Consider the following 9,134-nt stretch of genomic DNA (forward strand, 5'->3'; position numbering starts at 1 on the left):
TGATTAAATATGGACTAGATGGGAGGACCTCTGGGTAGGACTCATGGTGGGTTGATATCCCTGTGTGAAGCTCCGCAGCAGGGAAATCTTTGGGCTCATTCCCGCATACATTAAACTGATTTGCGATTCGCCTTCACTCCGTGTCGGTGAATCGATTCCAAAAGGTCCATCGTTCCTACTATGAAAGCAGACCTTTTCATTATCCCCTTGTAATCGCTTCTTTTTTGGTACGATTGTCATCCCCAGTAGCTTGTGCCACTTCAAAATGCATGTCAATCGTCTGCATGTCATCAGTGATGTAAGCGGCAGCCCAGACAAAAAATTGATAGATTTGATTCATTGATTTTGCAACTGTTTGCTTCACTGATTGCAAGTAGTTGCAAAATCAATGAATTGAATCTTCTATCAATTTTATTTTTTTTATTAAAAAATCATGTACCCGTAGGTTACACCAGAAGCACAAAGGCAACGCTAAGAGGGAGGAATGGTGGATCTACCAAAAACAGAGGAGGGATGATAAACACCCCTCTCCCATTAGTCCCTCCCCTCCAGAATGATGTGATTCAGATCCATCGTTCCCATTTGTTGAACATGCGTCAGAATCAATTCTTTTTAAAAGAACCGCCAAAGAACTAGTGTCAAGAAAGAGCAGTTTTTTTGCGTTTGCCTCGCTTCATCACGACTGAAACCACTCACAGTAAATCAGAACCGGTTTCAAATGGGAACAACAGTCATACAACCCGATCAGCAATTTTCTTACAATCACAGTGGGAACACGGCCTTAAGCAGCAAATTACTCTGCTAGGTGGCAAGTTGCAGCTAATGAAAACTCTTCCGATAAGGAGAGAACATGAGATTAGCTATGCATGCTCCAAAAACGTTACACCTTGTGAGGAGTCTGTTGATTTTGTAGCAATCAGAAGTGAGTTGAGCAGTGGGGAAAAATGGTATTAATGCCAAGCTCAAACCACTTAAGCAAGCCTTTGAAAGACACAGCGCCTTCAAAAATCCTCACTTTTTAAACCATCTTTTACCACGTAATTTACAATTAAATTTACAATTCCTTGCATGGCAGAGGGTTGAACTGGATGGACCTTGAGGTCTCTTCCAACTCTTTGATATGGAAGATTGCTCTTCCAACTGGCAGTGAGATGAAAAGCCTTGATGAATTGCTTTCATTCTGGAAATATATTTTTGCAGTTTGTTAAATAAGAGACTAAACCCCTCTGAGAATATAGAGTATTTTATAAGATGATAAGACTATATAAACAAAGATAATTCAAAATATCGTTGGAGAGGCTGTCAGGAAGTAGGGTCATATATACATATGTGGTGGCAGTGTAAATATGTACAAAAATGTTGGGAAATAGTAATATTAGAGATAGAAAATATTATGAATGTAAAGATAGATAGAAAACCAAATATAGTATTGTTATCAATATACAATGAAGTAGAATGGAAAAAGAAGAAGAAAAAACCTTGTTTACTGCTGCGAGATTAATCATAGCAAGAAATTGGAAAACAAAAATAAATGTGAAATTGGAGGACTGATATAAAGAAGTTTGGAAGTTAGCGATTAATGACAAATTAACATGTAAATTGAAAGTTAAAAAAAGGATTATGGAAAAGAAATGATTTTGATGAAATAAGGAAAAAATATTGAAAATGTACTAAGAAAAGGAGATGGGAAATTACCTCCACAGGAGGAGTTAAAATGAATAAGATGCAAAAGTACATGTATGTATGGAAAGACTACTAAAATTTGTTTTGTAAAATTTCAAAAATATTAATTAAAAAAAGATTCATGTATCCCCTTCTCAGCTTTCTATAAATGTAAGGTAGAGCTTTGATGCTGGCTTATGTATAAGACATGAGAGGGTGTATCTCATTTTATGCCTCATTAGTATCATTTCAAAGCTGTGCAAGGCTGCCTTGGGACATGATTCCTGATGCTAGAAGCAAAGGCTAAATAGATACTAGCATTCTTGTATTTGTAAGGTTTGTTGTTAGGCCAGACTGCCAGAATTGCTCATGCACTTTGACAAATAGTTTTACACTTATAAATCAAGAGCTGAGGATTTTTGCAGCATGGAGATATTTGCTTCCTAATGTATGCTGCATCCAGCAACATACATTAAAGGTAGAGATATGCCTGGGTCCAAAACACACTGGAAACAGTCCACTTTGAGACCACTTTGGCTGTCCTGGCTCAGTGCTGGGGTATTTGACTGGAACTGTAATTTTCTGAGACATTTAGCCTTCGGTCAGAGACCTCTGGTCCCACAATAAACTGCAGTTCCCAGGATTCCCTAGCACTGGGCCAGGGCAGTTGAACTGGTTTCAAACCTGATTGTTTCTGCAGTCTATTTTGGACCATTGTCTCCACATTACAAAGTGAAAGCTTTATCCCACTTTAGCTGTCATGGATCTATCCTATGGGAATCCTGGGAATTGTAGTTTGGTCAGGACTTTAAACTTTTCAGAACTCTGGTTCAGGGAATAGAATAGAGTGCTCTAGCAGTGAATTCTAATTACTTCGCCAGAACCCTGCAGATCCCAGGGTTCTACAATGTGGAGCCATGGAAAGTTGAATCAAACTGCTGCAATTGCACAACTGTAGCCAACTGGAAAAGTTCAAGCAGAGTAAAATATTCCTTTGGCAGCAGATAAATGGAGAAAAAGCAATATCAGTAAGTACAAGAGGTTCTATTTACAAACTGGTTAGACAAATCTGTGGAGAAGCCTTTTTTGACCCTTGTATAGGGTTGCCATAGCTGACGACCTCCAAACCGGGACAAATATAGGACAAGGTTCAAAAATGTAGGACCTTTTTTTTTCTTTTTTCTTTTAAAATTTCCTGGCCAGGAAATTAAAAAAAAAAAAAAGGTCCCACGTTTTTGAACCTTGTCCTCCTCCTCCTTCCCGGCTTGGGAGGAAGCCTGGGGCTGCTCCCAGGCCGGGAAGGAGCGTGGGGGCCGCTTGTCATCACGGCCATCGCCGCGGTGGCAAGCGGCCTCCTCCTCGGCCTCGCAGAGGCCTTGGAGGACCCCACAGCCGGAGCTCCGACCGCGGAGCCGCTTCCAAGGCCTCCAAAGGGGCCTGGGGAGAGCTTCTCCCAGGCCCCAGAGGCCTTGGAGGAGCGCTCCGCGATCGCAGAGCCGCTTCCAGGGCCTCCAAAGGGGCCTGGGGAGAGCTTCTCCCAGGCCCCAGAGGCCTTGGAGAAGCGCTCCGCGATCGCGGAGCCGCTTCCAGGGCCTCCAAAGGGGCCTGGGGAGAGCTTCTCCCAGGCCCCAGAGGCCTTGGAGGAGCGCTCCGCGATCGCGGAGCCGCTTCCAAGGCTTCCAAAGCCTCCAGGCCCTCGCTGGGAGGGGGGTGTCCTGGGGGCAGGGCCAAACCGGGGCGGGACCGTGTGGACCCGCCCCAAACCGGGAAAGTCCCGCCCCCAGGCGGGATATGGCAAGCCTACCCTTGTACCATGTGAATGGGACTTTTCCTAGCAGTCATTTCCTTCCAATCACTTTTATAAGTCATGTTATGCTTTGATTATTATGCTATATTGTGTAATTTGTATTCTGTATCACGTATTGGTAACCTTTTGTACAACTATTCTACTGTTATTATTATGTTTTGCTGTTATGTAATGATGGCAGGGTGTAAGCAGGGACATAGTCAGGATTTTGGGAAGGGGGGGGTCAAGACTAAGTGCCACCATTTTGAGAGGCTAAGAGACCCCCCCCCCCCAAGACACAAAAAGAGGGTCGAGCATTTACCCTCGACACCTTGATGGCACCACTTTAACTTCCGTTATGGCTTCGTGCTATGGAATCTTGGGATCTGTAGTTTAGAGGACCTGTTGAGTCATCTGTCAGGTGCCACAACAAACTACAAATCCCAGCATTTCACAACATGGAGCCAAGGGCAGTTAAAGTGGCATGAAACTAGGTTATTTTTTCAGTTCAGATGTAAACTGAATCCTTCCTCTGAAGGTGTTTATATCGGATAAATGCAGCTCGATAAAGCAAAGTGCCGCTGCTCGAGCAATGAGCAGCAGCCACTCTGTTCATGCTCAGAGACACCCTACTCATGCTTTGAGACACTGTATTCCAACTTCTGAGCTGAGCTAAGAACCCAGGCTGCATCCACACATTTCCTTCCCACTTCCAAGAGGGATTTTTAATTTTGAGACACACAAACAAACACACTTTTTAATTTCAAGACTTATCTATCTGTCTATCTATCATAATTTTTAATTCCAAGCCATTATACGTTCCTTTCTTTTTATATTAAACAAACCCCTTTAAGTGAATCCTATTTTGGGAGAAAGGCAGGGTATAAAATCAATCGATAAAAAATTATAGTGCAATAGTCCATCAGTGCATGGCTTGTATTATAAGACTTTATACCTTTATACATTTAAAAACAATTAAAATCACAGTAGGCTCAGAGTGCTATAGAATCATGGAATCATAAGAGACCCCAAGAGCCATCCTGTTCAACCCCATTCTGCCATGCAGGAACTCCCAGTCAAAGCATCCTCAACAAATTACGTAATGGGGGTGTCCATCTACATTGTAGAAAGATATACTATAGATTAATGCTATGGAAAATCACCACCTTGAGTCTGTATATTGGGAGAAAGGCGGGATATAAGAAAATAACAATAACAACAACAATATCTGGGTATTGTAGTTTTGTGAGACATTTAGCCTTCTTTGTCAGAGAGCTCTGGTGGCATAACATACTACAAATCACAGGATTTTCCATAGCATTAAAGCAGTGTCGAACTGGATTATTTCTGCAGTGTGCAGCCTTATTAGACTGCAGTTCCCAGCAGTCTGTGGTGCTGCTGGATGATGGGGCCTGCAGTCTAGCATTGCCTGGAGCAGGGCCATAGGACTCCACAGCCACGATTCATCATCTTAGATTGATTCCATATATTAATTAATTAATCATAAAATCATAGTTGGAAGAGAGGTAGAGAAGAACTGCTGGACCTCTTACCCTTTCCCTCCACCACTCCCTTCTCCTTCTGTGTCATGTCTTTTTAGATTGTAAGCCGGAGGGCAGGGAACCGTCTAACTAAAAAGATTGCATGTACAGCGCTGTGTAAATTTACAGCGCTTCATAAATAAAGGTTAATAATAATAATAATAATAACAAAGAGACCCCAAGAAGGGCCATCCAGTCCAACCCCATTCTGCCATGCAAGAACTCTCCATCAAAGCATCCCCATTGACATGCTGAAAAAGGGCCAGCTAACTGTATTTTATTCTATTTGTCTTTTTAAAAAGAGAAAAAACAAGGCTGGAAGGAAGCCTTTTGCCTTTTTGCATCACAGACCCACCTCTTTTTTGTTGTTGCAAAAATCCAGAAATGATTGTTTTTGAAAACATGAGTCCAGTCTCAGGAGAAATGTCCAGAGTAGAGTCTGAGTCTCCTTTCTCTGGACTTATGAAACCTAAATTATTCCAAAACACAAAACTGACCCTGAGAGCATCTGGTCTGACCCCAACTCAAGGAAACTTGGCAATCCTGAAGGTTTAGATCAATGACTGAATTATTGAATTATACAAGGAATAGTGGTCTCAGGGTTTTGCTGAAGCTCAGTGTGCAGAAGCACAACATTATTTTAAAAATATTGTGCATTAAATTACCTTCAGTCTATGTCTGTGAGATGCATATGAGGCATACATGGATCCCATCTCTCAGGATATCCCATTAGACATACTGTATATAAATATACCAAAGCCTGAAAAACTCCAAAATCCAAAATACATCTAGTCCTCAGCATTTTGGGTAAGGGATATTATTATTATTATTATTATTATTATTATTACTATACTATATTGTACATGGATATAACTGCTAAAAGTTAGAAGTCACCTTTGCTTTCTTTTATATTTCCTTTTAGAAGCTTCCTTCCTTCCTTCCTTTTTCTTTCTTCCTTTCTCCCCTTCCTCTTCCTCCTTTTCTTCAGTTCTCCCTCCCTCCCTATTATTCTTCCTTCCTTTTTTCCCTTCCTTCCCTTCTTCTTCCTACTCTCCTTCTGCAAAAGCACAAGGGAGGAGGGGGGAGGAGGAGGAGGAGTGGAAGCCGGACTCCGAAACGAAAGGGAAAGAAGTCACAGGGACCCCCTCCCTCCCCCTCCCTCCCTCTCCTTTCTCTCTCTCTCTGAGCTGACCTTGCAACTGGCGTTCAAGCTCCTTCCTCCCCCCTCCCCCTCCATTAAAACCACGGAGGAGAGGGAAAAGGGGAATTCTTGTTTTATCTTTCCCCTGTTCCCTCGCCCTGGTTTTAATGGAGGGGGGAGGGGGGAGCTTGAACGCCCCCAGGGCCTGATGGGGGGGTCCAGACCCCCAAAACCCATCCCTTGCCTACGTCCTTGGTGTAAGGGGGTAGCCTAATGTATTACAGTTGTCCCTCCATATTCGCTAGGGTTAGGGGAACAAGACCCCCGTGAATATGGAAAAACTGCAAATAACAAAAACACTGTTTTTACCTGAGAGGACACCTCTCTGGGAATCTCTAGGTCCTCCAGTGCAACTCTGTGGGTCAATGTCCAACATACAGTGACCATAGAATGGCACTGGAGTAGCTACAAATGGTCTTTCAGTGCAACTTTTAGTTAAAGCTGACCACAGAGTTGCACTGGAGGACCTAGACAGTCCTAGAGAGAACATATTAATGAAATCTGTGAATAATCAAAGCCGCAAATATCAAAGCCGCAAATATGGAGGGATGACTGTATTGTTATATTTTGTTTTGCGTTATATTGATTCTGTTTTGTAATCTGCCTTGATTCCTTTGGGAAAATGTGGAATATAAATAATAAATAATAATAATAATTAATATTATTGTAAGTTAGGAATATAGGAATGTAAGAAGTTACCTTATAATGTGTGAGACCATTGGTGACTTTAACCCAGTGTTGTAAACTCGGATTTTAAAGATTTCAGGCAGGATTCTTTCCTAGCCCAATCCACTGATTCACTCTCTCATCCAAATATTAGCCAATCCTGATCCTACTTAGTTTCAAAAATTCAATCAAGGTGTGTTCAAGATGGCATGGCTCTCATAAAAATGCCATTTGAGGGGGGGGGGTTGCTGTAATCATTACTTATAATTGGTTGTCTTCACCCCAAGAATGCATGGTACAGGTTTAGTCTCCCTTATCCGGAATTCCAAAATCCAAAATACGCGGGGCAGCTGAGATAGTGACTCCTTTGCTTTCTTATGGTTCAGTGTACACAAACTTTGTTTTGTGCATAAAATTATTTAAAAATCAGATCTTTGAGAAATTATGTGAAGGAAGATATACTTAAATTGAAGGAGGAGTTGAAAGAAGATGTGAAAAGGGAGGTTAATTAATTTAAAGAAATAGTATGGGTAGAGGATATGAAAAAGGCTAATGATAAAGTGGCAATTCTGGAAAATAAAATTGAAATTATAAATAATGATATGGAAAATAATTTGGACAATTTGGCATTGTAAAAGAAAATGTGATGTCTTGGGAGGCTTGATGTTAAAAATATGAAAATAGATTACCAAATTGAGTTAATGGATCAATTTGGTTTTAAAACTGAGAAGAAAGTTGTATATTTGGGGGTTGTTATGATTAATATAGATTCTACGTGGTTTCAAAATAATTATGTGAAGACATGGAGTGGAACCGAGGAGGACATGATAATATGAGAGAGATTAAAGCTGTCAGTATGTCCAAGTTTGTATGATGGGAAGAAGTCACAAGTTAAATATAAAGTACATAAGAAGTTAAAGAGTGCATGATAAAATTGGTTAAGAAGTTTGATTACACTGTACAGATAGATCAGTGGGAAAATGTTGGTTAAACAGATTTTATGATGATAGGAATAAACACCAAAAGGAAGATTGGAAATCACTCTTTTCTTCTCCTTTTTTTTCTTTTCTTTTTCTTTTCTCTTGCATTTCTTTTCTTTTATAATTTCTGTAATTGTTAATGTATTCTTAACATTCTTAATAAAGATACATTGCAAAGATATGACATAGGTGGAAATACCATCAGATGGATCCATAATCGGTTGGACACCTGTGCTCAAAAAGTGTCAGCAGTAGCTGTGCTTTAAATTGGAAGGAGATCTCAAGTGGAATGCCACAGCATTCTGTCCTGAAGCTGATAGTCTTCAATATTTTTATCAGTGATTTAGATGATGAGATGGAGGGAATCCTTATCAGTTTTACAAATGATACAATACCGAGAATGGTAACTAACACACTGAAGAATAGGAACTGTATTCAAAAGGATCTAGAAAACTAGGCTGGACAGCTACATGCTAAGGATGCTCTAGCTTAGTGGTTCCCAAACTTTGGTCCTCAGATGTTTTGGACTGCAGCACCAAGAATTCCTGACTACTAGCCAAGCTGGCTTCTGGGATTTGAAATCCAAAACATCTGGAGGACCAAAGTTTGGGAATCACTGCCTAGAGATCCTGCACTGAGTATAAGGTTGGATCTGATGGCCAATGGGGCCCTTCAAATTCTATGGTTCTGGATCAGCCTGCCCCAACCTGGTATCCTCCAATTTTTTAGAACTTCTACTTCCAGAAAGTAGGGTTTGTGGTTAGGAATTATGGAAGAAAATCAATTCATTTGAATATTGGTGCTGGAGAAGAGTGCTAAGGATACCAGGGGCAGCTAAAAAATACAAACACATGGATCCATGAATAGGGAGATTATCGCACCCAGGAATCCTGGCGGAAGAGAGATGGGATCTAAAAGATGAACATTGATGTTATTGCATTTACCCATGTCTGGGCTGTAGGCAGCCCGTATCCCCTCAGGCAGCCCGCCTACAACCCAGTCTTCTCCCGTGGCTTTTTCAAGAACAGGAAAATCTCATTCTTAAATAAGTCACGGGAGAAGCCTGGGTTGCAAGTGGGCTGCCCACATGGATACAGCCCAGACACAAGTAAATGTGATAACATTAGTTTTGGTCTTTTAGATCCCACATCTCTTCTGCTAAGATTCCTGGTTGCGATAATCTGCTAGATCGATCCTGAAATTTCTCTGGAAACCCAGACGATCAGACTGGGGTTACTGTACTTTGGCCACATCATGAGAAGGCACAACTCATTAGAAAAGACAATAATTCTGGGGAA

General features: G+C 41.2%; 1 protein-coding gene across 1 annotated transcript in view; it reads right to left on the reverse strand.

The window, feature by feature from the left end:
* ABI3 (ABI family member 3) overlaps positions 1-6,517 on the reverse strand; it is a 74,983-nt gene extending 68,466 nt beyond the window's left edge. Inside the window, exon 1 of the mRNA XM_089531703.1 lies at positions 6,500-6,517. The gene's annotated coding sequence lies outside the window, so the exon portion shown is untranslated. The remainder of the gene's footprint in view (positions 1-6,499) is intronic.
* Positions 6,518-9,134: the final 2,617 nt, after the last annotated feature.

Source organism: Sceloporus occidentalis, unplaced genomic scaffold (genome assembly GCF_023333645.1).
Source record: "Sceloporus occidentalis isolate IW3139 unplaced genomic scaffold, rSceOcc1.0.p SCAF_7, whole genome shotgun sequence".
NCBI lineage: Eukaryota > Metazoa > Chordata > Lepidosauria > Squamata > Phrynosomatidae > Sceloporus > Sceloporus occidentalis.